At 44.8% G+C, this 14,694-nt stretch overlaps 1 protein-coding gene and 1 non-coding gene across 4 annotated transcripts in view; both read right to left on the bottom strand.

Moving 5' to 3' along the window:
* The window catches only part of ETV7 (ETS variant transcription factor 7), a 49,697-nt gene that overhangs the window by 3,718 nt on the left and 31,285 nt on the right, over positions 1–14,694 (bottom strand). The gene's annotated exons all lie outside the window — the stretch shown is intronic.
* LOC128595130 (U7 small nuclear RNA) lies at positions 5,633–5,696 on the bottom strand. The gene has a single exon (XR_008382799.1). It is a non-coding gene; the product is annotated as a U7 small nuclear RNA (small nuclear RNA).

The raw sequence follows: 14,694 nt of genomic DNA, 5'->3' as shown, positions 1-14,694 counted from the left end.
TGGCTATTTTTTAGAGACAGGGGTCTCACTCTTGCTCAGGCTGGTCTTGAACCTGTGAGCTCAGGCAATCCATCCGCATCAGCCTCCCAGAGTGCTGGGATTACAGGCGTGAGCCACTGCGCCCAGCCCTGAAATCATTTCAAATATTATAAGAATTTCATGTATGAGAAAGAAAGTGCAAACCAAAAAGAAGAGGTAAATTATGCAGTAAATGGTGTTGGAGAAATTGGCTGGAGGGTGAGAGAGGATCAATTTAGATCCACAATTTTTATATGTATGGTGCCAAAAAAATAATTTCTAGATGGATTAAAGCATATGTGTAAAAAAATGCTACTTAAAACTTTAACAACGAGTAAATAACTAAATTTCAGTGAAGGATTTCTAAAAATAATAATGAAATCACAGAAGAAAAATGATAGATTTGACTAAGTCAAAATTACAGACTTGCTCACATAAAAACTCTATAAAAGGTTAAAAGTCAAACTACTAAACTAGGAACAATTATTTGCTACAAGTAATACAGGCAAAAGGTTATGCTTCTTATTTTATGAGGGACTCAAAAATAAATACAAAAATAAATTTAAATCTTGAAAATAGGCTCTGTGCCTGTAGCACAGTGCTTATGGCGCCAGCCATATACAATGAAGGTGTTGGGTTCAAACCTGGCCCCGGCCAGCTAAACAATAATGACAATTGCAACAAAAAAATAGCCAGGGCTTGTGGCAGGCGACTGTAGTCCCAGCTACTTGGGAGTCTGAGGCAAGAGAATCACTTAAGCCCAAGAGTTGGACATTGCTGTGAGCTGTGACGCAACAGCACTCTACCCAGGGCGACATAGTGAGACTCTGTCTCAAAAAAAAGAAGAAAAAATTGAAAATAAACACACAAAAAATATTTAACTTTATGATTAATGTATAATCACACATCATACACGTATACACAGTTTACTTCCCTGGGTAAGTGCTGTGACATAATGTTAAATAGAAACATCAGGATATAAAATTGCCTGTGATATTAAATGACATCAAATGAATGATATTAAAACATACAGACATCTTTTTGTTGTTATTGTTGAGACAGAGTCCCACCCTATGCCCTGAGCAGAGAGCAATGTTACCGTAGCTCACTGCAACAGGCTGTGGCCACCCCATTGCCTCAGCCTCCGAAGCTGCTGGGATTACAGGCACCCGGCTGGGTTTTTCCATTTTCTTAGGAGTCGAGGTCTAACTCTCACTCAGGCAAGTCTCGAACTCCTGAGCTCAAGCAATTCTCCCTCCTCAGCCTCCCACAGTGCTGGGATTACAGGCGTGAGCCACTGCACCAGCACACAAATCTTAAATATTTTAAATGACTAAATTTAAACACACCTAAATATTTTAAATGACTTTCATTTAGAATAGAATTACAGGTGATTTTTATTTATTTTATTTTGTATTCTTTGCCAAATGTTCCAGATTTTCCATAACCAATCTATATTATTTCTACATCCAGTTTTTGAAAATTAGTTAATAGTGTTTCTTTGGCTTGGCCCTCAACCAGGTAAATTATAGAAATAAGCGCTTTGTCAAAGGGGCCTTGAGGGGAGGATTTTTGGAGTACTTCTCATAGTGACAGCTGCCAGGTGACTGTGCCCCATGGAAAGCTTCTTCCCCATCCACAAAGGGCTTCAAAGGGCCCTCCAGTTTCAGAGAAGCCCCAGCTGCCAGGCCAGGCCTTCCTTATCATTAAGAGAGTGCCCAGCAGCGGCTCCAGCTCCCTGGACACTGGGCAAATCTGAATCAAGCCCTCCCTCTGAATTGGAAGATTCAAAGGCTGAGTGCTAGAATCATCTGAAAGTGTGTTCACTCATTTGTCTGACAGTTGATATCTGATAGTTTGATTTTTGCTAAGGGCCTAGCTGAGACTATTGGCCAGTGACGAAAGATCGTGTCCCTGGGCAACTTCTAGTTAGGTTCCTCTGAACTCTTCTCAACTAGGCCCTGACTTCTGGCCGTCCATGTCCATCTCTGCATTGTCCAGTTTTAGCAAGAGTCCTGCTGAGTCAGCTTAGTGAAAATCTCCCACTGTTGATATCTGATCAAATTCCTCATCTCTCACCCTCAATCACTGATCACCCCAGCCTGCCTTCAGCAAAAATTCTGTTAGGACAGTTTTAGCAAAGAATTACACTTCCTCTTGTTAATTTTTCATCTACTGACCTCTATCCTACTCCTTGGCTATAAATCTCACTTGTTATTCCTGTATTTGGAGTTGAGATTAAGCTCTGTCCTCTTCTGCAAACCCCATTGCAGTAGTCACTCCTGAATAAAGTCTTCCATATTGTTTTTTAAAAAAAATAAAAATAAAAAAAAAAAATCAAGCCCTCCCACTGGGGAGTGTAGGAGGTCTTCTTGGCACAGGCCAGGGAGAGACTCCAAGCAGAGAGTTCAAGAAGGCCCTTCCTCCCCAGGAGATAACCATCACCCAAAGGCCCACTATTTCTCCTTCCACTGAGTGCCTCAGTTTCATCTGCAAATGGCCCCATTGTGCCACCCTCTAGCCAGGTCTAGAGGATACAATTTAGGCCGCAGGTTCTGGGGCCTCTTTTACAGGTATGAGGTTATGCAAATGATTAGGTGGGGAGAGATTCTGACCACCTCTCCACAATGCCCTAGGACTAGTTAACTGAATAGCAAGGAGAGCAGCAGCTGAGGCTAAGTCAGGTCCCCCTTTGTAGTAGGCTGAACTATAGCCCCAAAAGGGTATGTCCAAGTCATACTGCCCAGAGCCTGAGAATGTGACCTCATTTGGAAAAAGGGTCTTGTAAGACATAATTAAGTTAATGATCTCAAGATGAGATCGTCTTGGATTTGCAGTGAGTCTTAAATCCAATGACAGGTGTCCTTATGTAAAACAAGCAGAAGGAGAACTGCAATTCAGAGACACCGAGAGGGAAGTGCCCATGTGAAGATGGAGGCAGACATTGGAGTGATGGGTCCACAAGCCAAGGAATGCCAAGGATTGCCAGCAAACCCCAGAAGCTCAAAGAGGGAAAGAGGGAGGCTCAGAGCCTCCAGAGGGAACCAACCTCTGACAACACCTTGATTTGGGGCCTCTGGACTCCTGTAAAATAATAAATTTCTATTGTTTTAAGCCCCCAAGTTTGTAGTAACTTTCTATGGCAGCCCCAGGAAATTCACACATTCTCTGTCATACACAGCCTCTCTGCAGAGTGGGTGTCCAGGCCCTGGTCTCCCCACCCAGCTCACTCCACTCCAGGCTGGTAGTTTGGCTGCCTGTTCCAAGTTAGAACCCCACCAGCATAGCCCCCTTCTGCTAGAGCACTCGCTTTGATGGCCCTAACTGTCCTGCAGTGAACATCTTCCACTCTGTCACTTTCAAAGTATTCTCTTCCTGGCCCTAAAAAATAAGCAAATAATATAACACAAAATGGAAAGCAATTGGTCTTGAAGTAAAAAATTGAAAACTATTATCTGGGAAACTGAAGCCAAGGCTGACCCCTAGAAACCCTTCTTGCCCCTTTCCCTGCCCTTGTGACTTTCATTCTCAGTCAGCTCTGAGCTTCTCATTAAATCCAGGGCAAGAAGTGGCTTCCACTAGCAGAGATTTCCCAGAAGGTGAAACTTGAGGGCCAGGCCTTCCTGAGCTAATGAACTGCAGTTCCCAGGGCATGTGATCAGAGGGGAGCTGGGAAGGGAGGCCAAGCTAGAAGGAGCCTGGTTTCAGGGAAGGGGTGGACCTTCACATTAACAAGTGACTGACCTCTAAGCTGATAAGTAGGAACTCCCCACAAACCAGAAAATGAGCTGTCTGGGACAGACTTTGAAGGTCTTATCAAAACAAGAACCTATTGACAAGCAGGCTGCCTGTCCGGACACATTACATGTGCCTGTGAATGGCTTTTGAATAAGCTCTTCTGGGATCCTTTATCTGTGCACACAGCATCATACATTATTTGCATAGCCAGAAGCATTCAATAGTACTGTTCCAAAACACACTCTTTTTCTTTTTCCCTGTTTTTTTCTTGGGGGGGGGGATTTTTTTGTGTGTGTGTTTGGGTTTGGGTTTATTAGTGGTAATCCCCCCAATAACATTGTTGTAAAGGAGTTTTTGGCTACAGAGCAGGGGAGACTCCCTTCTCCCTCCTAAATCTGAAATGTTTCTTTTTTTTCAAGTTAGTGAGCAAAAAGTTTCAGAATTCCAAGAGATCATCAATCCTCAGGAGGGACAGTGTTAGCAAAGTCCTTACATTTTCCACATGAGGTAACATTGAAGAACAATTGTATTTTACCCCCATAGGCTTCTCAACCATCAGCTGATAACCTTTCTTCTGGAAACTTTCCAAAGCAGGGGTGGAACTTGCAGCCTCTGCTCCACTATCACTTCCACTTAGTCTAACAGGGAGGGGGGAGGTGAACTCAAATCAAATCCCCAGGAAGGTCACTGCCTCCTTCCCCAAGGAGACGCCCTCCCTCTGTAAACCCAAGACGGTTGACAATTAAGTCCAACTTTTCCTTCCTTTCTTGGGATGCTGAGATAAATAAATTCTCGTGACATATGGAAGACACAAAGACCGGACAATATCCCACACTTTCATTCTAATTCCTTAAAATAATTTATAGAAATCATCTTCTAAAACAAGACTATGCCTTGCTGCGCCATGTTCTCCACATGTCATTTTTACCAATTCCAGATGTTCACAGACAAGGGTAGCATCACCACGTGGCCCAGACACCTGAGCCCTGCACTTGCGGGAGCATTCCCGTGCCCTCCCTGTCACTTCTTACAGCTCTTCTGTTCACGTTAGCTGCTGGGTATTTCATGTGCTTATTCACTCAAAATCCTTTGCTTGATATTTAGTTTCCCCCCATGTTTTGTAACTATAACTAGTGCTTCAGAGATCTCTCTATATAATTTTTGTGCACACGTGAGAACATTTCTGAAAGGTGTATTCTCAGAAATAGAACATCTGAGTACAGGGGAGACACATTTAAAATGTTTGTAGGCCCTGCCAAATTTCCTTCTGAAAGTTTGTACCTCTCTGCACCTCCAGTCAGCGAGTGTGGCTGCTTCTTCACACTTGCACCTGTGTGGGCACTGTGGTGCCTAATTGTTGCCTACCAGGTGAGCCACTCTTGTTTTAATTTGCCTTTATTTAGTAGTGAAGTTAAGCATCCTCTCAAATGCTGCTTGGGCTCTGAGTTTATTCTTGAGCAGTTGATTCTTTATTGAAAAAGAAATTTCCAATTACAAGTTCTATTGTTTCCTTCTGGAAGTGCTCACTATACCCAAGAAAATACACAGAGGCTCTTTCTTCCTCTAACACACAGATCTTTCTCACCTCCTGTCAAAAAGGAGACTATTCATGTCAGCATCACCCAAACACCAGGTACCAAGAGCCAGATCTGGGGGACTTCTCAATAGGAAACCAGTTCTCCAGCTTTCAAAGGCACATATGTTCAGAGATGGGACTTCAGAAGTAAATTTATAGACCCTACCAAAAGGAAAATGCCATCTGACACCATAAATAAAATTTGTGTATAGGCAACAATAAAAGAATTATCAGTAATTTCAAGTAAGTATTGAACCAAAATTAATGTCAAAATCTTCATTTAAAAAATTTTTTTTTCATGGGGGCCTCTTCTGGTGAGGACCAGAAAACCTACTAGACAAACTCTAAAAGAGCTGTAACACTGAATATTAAAATCTTGATGGAAGAAGGCCCGTCCTGGTGGATTGGCTCATTCACATCCATCCTAACCTCCTACAAGGGCCCCTTCCTCTCCCTGTGAGGCTGGAAAGCTGAAAAGTACTCATTTCCCAGACTCCTTAAGCAGCTGAAGTTTCAGATGTGGATTGGGGCCTGGCAATTAGATGCCCAGGCCCATGTTTGGGAGGAGTGAAACGGGTCATTTTCCTGTGGATCCAGCAGCTGGTATACAAGCAAGATCAAGAAGCTGTGCACGTTCAGCCTTGCGCCAGCTTGCTGGCTCCTCTGGCGGGGCAGCGTGGCTCCCTGCTGTCTGCACACAGCTACAGGGGCAGTGTGCTCATTCCTGGAGGCCCCACCTGGAACCCACTGCTCGACCCAACGACTTTGTAAGCCTCTGATTCCTTTTCTGCTAAAATTAGCTGGCGCAGTTTCATTTCCTCTGACTGAACCCTTACTGATATAGCCCACAAATAACTCTTTATCTTGACCGAGCCATGTGCCATATGAGAAAGAAAAGCCTAGACAAAGGGTCAACACAGTCATGAATCATGCTTATTACAGCTTTCCTAGTAGCACTTTAACCAGATACCTTGTTTATCCATAGACAGTTTGGAAAGGCACAGAGAACGAAATAAAAACCATTTATTATTCCAAAAGAATCAAATATTGATGAGAAGAAAACATTCAGCCCCACTGAGATGTCGGCCTCGTCGATCAGCTGCTGTTGGTCATCTGAATGCAGAATTACCAAGGAGCACCTGTGCTAATTTAGGGGTTCACACCTAATACCTCATGCGAGACTTCAGAGTAGCTCCCAGCTTCTTTCCAGGAGGCAAGGGAGAAAAGTTGTAGCAACAAAATGTGATGATAATAACTTAGCCCATTTGTTTCCTAGCAGACAATTCAAATACCAAAGTGTCTAGTTCTGATCCACAGATCTGGCAACACTAGAGGCTGAGTGTGTCTGCATTCTTTGGGCTTCCAGTCACCTTCTGAAACCACACTGACCACCTGCCACGTCTGCAGAGGCTCTTCCGGATCCCTCTAGCCAAAACTACAACCTAAAATCTATATGTCTACTTAATGAAGCTGGGCTATTCTGCCCACCCTTAGTCTAAGATCAAAGCTGCCCTCTCAAGGCCTCTTTCCCCTGTGTCTAAGAGAAAATAATAATAAAAATACCTATCATTTACTGAATACTCCAAGCTATCAAGCAGTTAATCTTCATAAGAAGCCCACGAAGTAGGAATTATTCTCATTTTACAGATGAGAGGCTCAGAGAGGTTGAGTCAATTTTCCAACATTCCATAACTCCTAAGACGTGGAAGCAAGATCCAGACTCACACCACCAAGATGCAAAGCCTGCGCTCTTAATCCTTATGCTGCATCCCATTCTCCCAGTTCTAGGGAAGTGCCCTGGCCTGCTCCCACTCCAGGTAGAGGCTCTGTTTACTCATAGATTCGTTCTGTTTTGTTTAGATAATAACTTTACTGAGATCTAATCCACAGGCCATAAAGTTCACTCTTTTTAAAAGTATACAGTTCAGTGGTGTTTTGAGTCTGTTCACAGAATTGTGCATCATTCCCCACTATCTACTTCCAGAACGTTTTTATCACCCTGAAAAGAAACCCCATCCTATTAGCAGTCATTCCCCATCCTTCTTCCCCCAACCCCCGGCAGCCATTCATCTGGTGTTTGTGTGGATTTGTCTATCTGGACATTTCATATAGACGGAACCACACAATGTGTGGCCTTTTTGGTTTTGTGTCTGTATTTTTTTTTTTTTTTTTGTAGAGACAGAGTCTCACTTTACCGCCTTCAGTAGAGTGCCGTGATGTCACAGGACTCACAGCAACCTCTAGCTCTTGGGCTTCCGCGATTCTCCTGCCTCAGCCTCCCGAGCAGCTGGGACTACAGGTGCCCGCCACAACGCCCGGCTGTTTTTTGGTTGCAGTTCAGCCGGGGCTGGTTTGAACCCGCCACCCTCGGTATATGGGGCCGGCGCCCTACTCACTGAGCCACAGGCGCCACCCGTGTCTGGATTCTTAAACTCAGCAAAATGTTTTTCAAGTTCATCCATGTTATTATGTTTCAGCATGTATTCAACTTTATTCCTTATTTTTAGAGACAGGGTCTTGTTCTGTCACCCAGGCTGGAGTGCAGTGGCCCAATCATAGCTCACTGCAGCCTTTAACTCCTGGTTTCAAGGGATCCTCCTGCCTCAGCCTTCTGAGTAGCTAGGACTACAGGCACATGCTACCACTCCCAGATAATTTTTATTTTATTTTTATTTTTTAGAGTTAGATGTCTTGCTGTGTTGCCCAGACTAGTTTCAAACTCCAGGCCTTTAAGTGATCCTCCAGCTCTTGCCTCCCAAATTGCTGGGATTACAGGAGTGAGCCACCATGTCCAGCATTATTCTCTTTTATGACTGAATAATATTCCATTGTGTGGATATATCACATTTTGTTTTATTTTTTATTCAGCAGTTGATGGTCATTTGTTTTGGGGGGATATTGTTTACTTTTGGCTACTGTGAATAATGCACCTTTTCATGTGCTTATTGGCTGTTTTTTGTTTGTTTGTTTGTTTTTTTGAGACAGAGTCCCATTATGTCACCCTTGGTAGAGAGCCATGGTGCTCACAGCAACCTCAAACTCTGGGGCCCAAGTGATTCTCTTGCCTCAACCTCCCAAGTAGCTGGAACCACAGGCACCCACCACAACGACTGGCTATTTTTTGTTGTTGTTGCAGTTGTCATTGTTGCTTAGCTGGCCCAGACCAGGTTCGAACCTGTCACCCTGAGTGTATGTGGCTGGCGCCGTAACCACTGTGCTACAGGTGCCGAGCTGCTTATTGGCTATTTAATGTTTTTTTGGAGAAATGTCTATTTATGTCCTTTGCCCATTTTTCAATTGGGTTATTTATCATTTTATCATTGAGGTAAGGGTTCTTTTTATTTTTATTTTTTGAGACTGAGTCTCATTCTGTTTCCTTGGGTACAGTGCCATGGTGGCACAGCTCACAGCAACCTCTAACTCCTGGGCTCAAGTGATCCTCCTGCCTCATCCTCCCAAGAAGTTGGGACTAGGGGCATGAGCCACCATGCCTGGCTGAGTTGTAAGAGTTCTTTATAAATCCTGGATACAAATCTGGTATAAGATACATGACTTAGAGATACTTTCTCCCATTCTATGGGTAGTCTTTTCGTTTTCTTGATGGTGTCCTTTGAAGAACATCCTCCAAACCCAAATGTCCATCAACTGCTGAATAGATAAACAAAATTTTGGTTAAATTCAATTTATCTATTTTTTTCTTTTTGTTTCTGCTTTCAGAGTTCTATTTAAGAAATGATTGCCTAATTCAAGATCACAAAGATTTACTACTTTATTCTAACAGTTTTATAGTCTTAGCTCTTATGTTTATATCTGTGTTATATTTTGAATTAATTTGCATATATATGGTATAGGATAAATATGCAATTTTATTCTTTTGAATATGGGTCCCCAGTTGTCCCAACACCATTTTTTGAAGAAACTGTTCTTTCCCTATTGATTGGTCATCAAAAATTAATTGCTATAGTTGTTATATGTTTTGTTTATTTAAGGACTCTCAATCCCATACCACTGATCTGTACCCTTTTGTTGGTTTCATACTGTCTTGATTACTATAGGTTTGTAGTAAGTTTTGAAATCAGGAAATGTGAATCCTCCGTCTTTGTTTTTCTTTTTAAGATTGTTTTTGCTATTTGGGGTCATTTCAGTTTCATGTTGCCGAGATCAAGGGAACAGCTCGAGCCCTGAAATATGGGTAGAAGGGCTTATATCCCTTATCACAGAGGGAAACCCTCTGTGGGGGTCATGAGAGGAAAATTCCTCTTTCCCACTGATTCTTCAGAGGAGATGGACACCAGTGCTGTTCTACTCCACAGTGAAATAGTGGGGATTAACACCCCCCCTAGGAATCTGTGTGTGTGACCACAGATAGGAGGCTGCCCCCACACAAGGCTCAGGTTCCAGATTTCTCAAAACTGCTCAGACCTTTAAAGTTAATGATTATAGAAACAATAAAAGCTAATATGCTTGCTCAGAGAAACTGCTGACATCTTTGTTCCCTTCCTCAGCTTACCCTCTGGGCTAATGAGCAAACAGCCTTCAATAAAAGCTGAGTAGAGGGCGGCGCCTGTGGCTCAAGAAGTAGGGCGCCGGTCCCATATGCCAGAGGTGGTGAGTTCAAACCCAGCCCCGGCCAAAAAAAAAAAGCTGAGTAGAACAAACCCTCTGGGCCACCTGCCAGAACCCCACAAATGAGCAGGGTGTTCCCACCTTTGAAAATTCTATTCTGGGCTTGACGCCTGTAGCACAATGGTGACAGCCACATACACTGAAGCTGGCAGTTTCAAACCCGGCCCAGGCCTGCTAAACAACAGTGCAACTGCAACAAAAATATAGCTGGGTGTTGTGGCAGGTGCCTATAGTCCTGGTCACTTGGGAGGCTGAGGCAAGAGAATCACTTAAGCCCAGGAGTTGGAGGTTGCTGTGAGCTGTGATGCCACAGCACTCTACGTGAGACTGTCTCAGAAAAAAAAGGAAAATTCTTTTCTGTGTGTCCTGTCTCTTTGTCTCTTATTGTGCTCATGTCTAACTTTACATTTCCTTAGTAGACCACCGCCAGATCCACAGGTCTTAGTGGACCCTGTCCCCAAAGCGGGATTCCAGCACATGTGAATATTAAGAACAGCTTGTCCATTTTTGCGAAAACAGTTGGAATTTTTAAAAGGATAGCAGAGAGGAGGTCAGAGTGGATGGGCCGGAGACATGTAGGGATCCACCTGAGGCTCCTTCCACAGAGTGGGAAGTGGCTGCCCAGGCTGGGACTACATCCCTAGCCCCCATGTATATCTGTCAGGGTCACAGCAGGGAAAACGGGGTACACTCACTGAGCTTAATAACCAAACCATTTATAAGGATGCAGGCAGCTGTAAGGAAAGCAACATATGAGGGTGCAGTTTCCTGGGGCTGTTAATGGGTGGGGGCTGTTACCACTTCTCAGCCTAAAAGATTAAGAGAAAGAAGCAGTGATACAACTTAGAATCACCACCCGGACAGCCCGGTGGACAGAAACCATGGCCTTTCCTAGAGGAACACAGCCAACCTATAGGAGTCAACAGGGGAAATAAACATCGTAAGGGCAGAAAGTCATTCAGAAGGAGCAAGGAGGGTGGGAGGTTTCTGGTGTGTGACACACCTCTTGGGGGCAGGACACAATTTTAAGAGAGATATTACCTAATAAATGCAATCAGCGTAACCTGGTTCTTTGTACCCTCAATTAATTCCCTAAAAAAAAAAGAGAGCGAAGCAAGGAACACATCTTGCATCCCACATGCCTGAGTTCTGGTGACAAATGTGAGTAGAAGTGACACATGCCTCCCCCCAGGAAAACCCCTACCCAATCCTCTTCCCACACCTGGTGACTGGATGTCACCCCCCGACACATACACACACACTCACGGAAGGCACAGGAAGAAGATAGTAAGGTCCTTATCAGCCAGGGTCCCCTCCCTGCCCCACCAACCAAATTTTATGTGAGTGAGAAACAAATGTCTACCATGGTAAGCCACTGAGAGATCAGTTTATAGGCTGCAGCCAGCATTGCCCTGATGGACTAGAAACAAGTTGATGAGGGCTGGCGTCCTTAGAGAAGGAGCTGGATTTCAGTCTGGGCAGGTCTCTCTCACTGTAAAGTCAGATTGATGAATTTATATTATCAGAAAGGCACTTTGTCTAGCTCAAAATAAAGATGTGGTGCAGCCGAAAGCTTTTGTTTCTGTTAGTTCACTGCTGTTATCTCTAGTTTGGGTCTCTTGCTTTGTCAAAGGACCTTTTTTTTCATGCTGATCAAGACCTAAGTTGGTGAAATATTTACTAGTCAGCCAAGAAAACATGTTCTTCATTTCAAATCACTCTTGACTTTGTAGGGGGTTAGGGTTGCACAATCTGGTCCAGAGTTTGAAAGGGGGTCTAAGTGAAAGCGGAGACCCTGCCCTCTCAAGCTCACCTTGTCTGCTCTGATCTTCAGTCTCCCTATCAATAGAACTGGGCCAGCTCCCTGATGTGTGTGGGTGCTGGTGAGGAGGAAGTACCTTTGTCAGCTGCTCAGAAGCTCTCTGGAGATTTGCATGCTGTGTCCAGCCCCACCCCCACCAGCCATCCCATGAGAATCTCACGAGCATTTCCACCCACCCCATATCTCACATCGAGAACCTGAGCTTGTCACTGGGTGGAGCGTGTGATCATGTGACTGAGAAGAGCTCTCTTCCTGCTCAGAATTTCTGGGATTTCAAGAGACACATTTACAACTCCGGGGTTTTCCAGCCAGAGCACATGAGTTGGGGTGTTTAAATGGGCATGACGTGGAGAAGCAAGTCTACTCTGAAGACGTAGCCACCTCACCAGTCTTGGCTTGTGGGTCCCTAAAGGAAGGGATAGAGGGTCAGCTCTGAGCCAAGTGGTCTTTCCTCCCAGCTTTTCTGTCTCCATCCTTCATACCTGTTAGGATTGCATCGGATCGCAGTGTTCATCTACATTGTACTACTTTGTAACATTATTGTACTACATTGTAACTACAATGTTCATCTTTCACAGTGGGCCCCACAGGCCAAATGGAAAGGAGATAGGTCACAGGAGAGAAAGTAATGTGGGTGAAGATGATTTGCTCTGACTTTTGCTTTTCGTGTCTCTGACAGATCATTTTAAAGCTGGCCCCTCCCTTGGCTCTATTTTATTTTCCTTCACATCATTCTCACCACCTGACATCATAGTCTGTACTGGTTTGTTCCCTTAGCCGTGTGGTCACCCTATATCCCCCAGTTTCTAGAACAGTGCCTAGGCAGATTCTCAGTAAATATTTGTTAAATAAATGGCTATATCATTTCACTGAAATTCCTCAACAACTTCAGTGGCACACAGGACAGAAGGTGCTGTTATTCATTCTACAGAAGTGGAAACTGAGGCCCAGAAGGTTGGCTTCGCTAAAGCCACTAGAAAACTAGGAAAGCCTCAGTCCCCTCAATTCCTGATCAGGGCTGCACATGTGGAGAAAGGGTAGGGAGGCTGTGACATGGCCCTGGCGTAAGTCTCAGACCTGTAAGAGGTCTCACTGAGGCCCCTGCTTAGAAGTTTGATAATCTACTCAAGGATAAAGTGATCATAAGAAAAGGCAGTGTTAAGTTACTCTTAACAGAGAGACTGGGAAGATAAGAATTTCAGAAACTAATGGTCTCTAAGTTGCAAGAGAAAGGGTGATACTACCACTGAGCCAGTGGCTTGTTGTTGCCCCTCAATTCCACCCCCACCCCTGCCACTTACTCTATCCCTGGAGGTGTGAGTTCCCCGTCACTGGCAGTATTCAAGCAGGGGCTGGATGTCTACTTACAGAGCGTGCTTGAGCGGCGCGCTCTACCCACGTACCAGAGCTACTTGGGAGGCTGAGTCAAGAGAATTGCTTAAGACCAAGAGTTGGAGGTTGCAGTGAGCTGTGACGCCACAGCACTCTACCGAGGGCAACATAGTGAGACTGTCTCAAAAAAAAAAAGAAAAGTGGGAGAAACAGACGTAGCTGATGCGCAAACCGTTGCAGTCCTCAGGGAGGGGGTGACATGCATGCCCGCTGGGTGGTGCAGGTGAATTCTGCTTGGGAGGCACCAGAGAGGGCAGGCTCGCCGCGCCACTGAACAGACCGGCAGCTCAGCCCCGATGCCAACGCAAAGAGGGGCTTTTGCGCCACCTAGTGGATATATCTTTAAACTGCAGGCCTTTCACAGAGAAGCCCACACACCTGAGTCTTCCCAGAATCCCATTTCCCCTGCATTCCCCAAACTCTCAAGGATCAGAAGGCCCACAGCCCCACTATACCTCCACACCTCAGCCCTCCGAACGCAAAGGGGGAAAGAGAGACGATCCTGTATGATTCTCTGGAGAGATACTCTCTCTGGTGTCTCCCAAGCAGAATTCACCTGCACCACCCAGCGGGCATGCATGTCACTCCCTCCCTGGGGACTGCAATGGTTTGCGCATCAGCTGCGTCTGTTTCTCCCACTTTTTTTTTTTTTTTGAGACAGAGTCTCACTATGTTGCCCTCTGTAGAGTGCTGTGGCGTCACAGCTCACTGCAACCTCCAACTCTTGGTCTTAAGCAATTCTCTTGCCTCACCCTTCCCAGTAGCGGGGACTACAGGCGCCTGCCACAATGCCTGGCTATTTTTTGTTGAAGTTGTCATTGTTGTGTAGCTGGCCTGGGCCAGCTCGAACCCACCACCCTGGGTATAGCTGGCTGGCACTGTAACCACTGTGTATGGGCCCCGATCCTGTTTCTCCCACTTATGTGTGAACTTTCCAAGGCCAGGGCCTCTTCTCCCTTTGTACACTTGTCACCACCAAGTTCACTGGGCAAGTTCACTGTATGAGCAATTAACTCACAAGGATTTTAGCTTTTTTTTATTTCAGCGTTTTAAAAATTAAGATCATGATTAAAATATTTCTTAAATATTTCTGATTTGTGTGTTAATAATTTCAGAACAATTATGCATATTCTGATTTCAGAACAACCTGCTTTATACTCCCTACCCACATATTGGGGTTGTCCCAGGAGCAACTTAGTTTAGAGGTCCCCCTGAGCGACTAAGCCCACAGGGGCCCCTCCACACACAGACACCATCCCATTCACCACCAGATACTGGGCCCTTCCCAGGCAGAGGACCTTGTCCTGTAAATGTATTATTTTCTGTGTGTCTCCATAAAACTTTCATGAGAACACTTGAGTAGAGAATGTAGATTAACATCCTGGCAAAGGACCAGAAGAAGCAGCTGAGGAAGGCTGTCACCACCAGGATCCTCCCCAACAAAGACAATGAGTCACCAGCTTCAGTCCACGCTTCCTGCAGTAAAAGCCCAAGACACAGCACAGCCACCAGGACTAAAACA

Source organism: Nycticebus coucang, chromosome 9 (genome assembly GCF_027406575.1).
Source record: "Nycticebus coucang isolate mNycCou1 chromosome 9, mNycCou1.pri, whole genome shotgun sequence".
In the NCBI taxonomy this organism is placed as follows: Eukaryota; Metazoa; Chordata; class Mammalia; order Primates; family Lorisidae; genus Nycticebus; species Nycticebus coucang.
The sequence above is the reverse complement of the archived record's forward strand: the minus strand, read 5'-3'. Positions and strand labels throughout refer to the sequence as shown.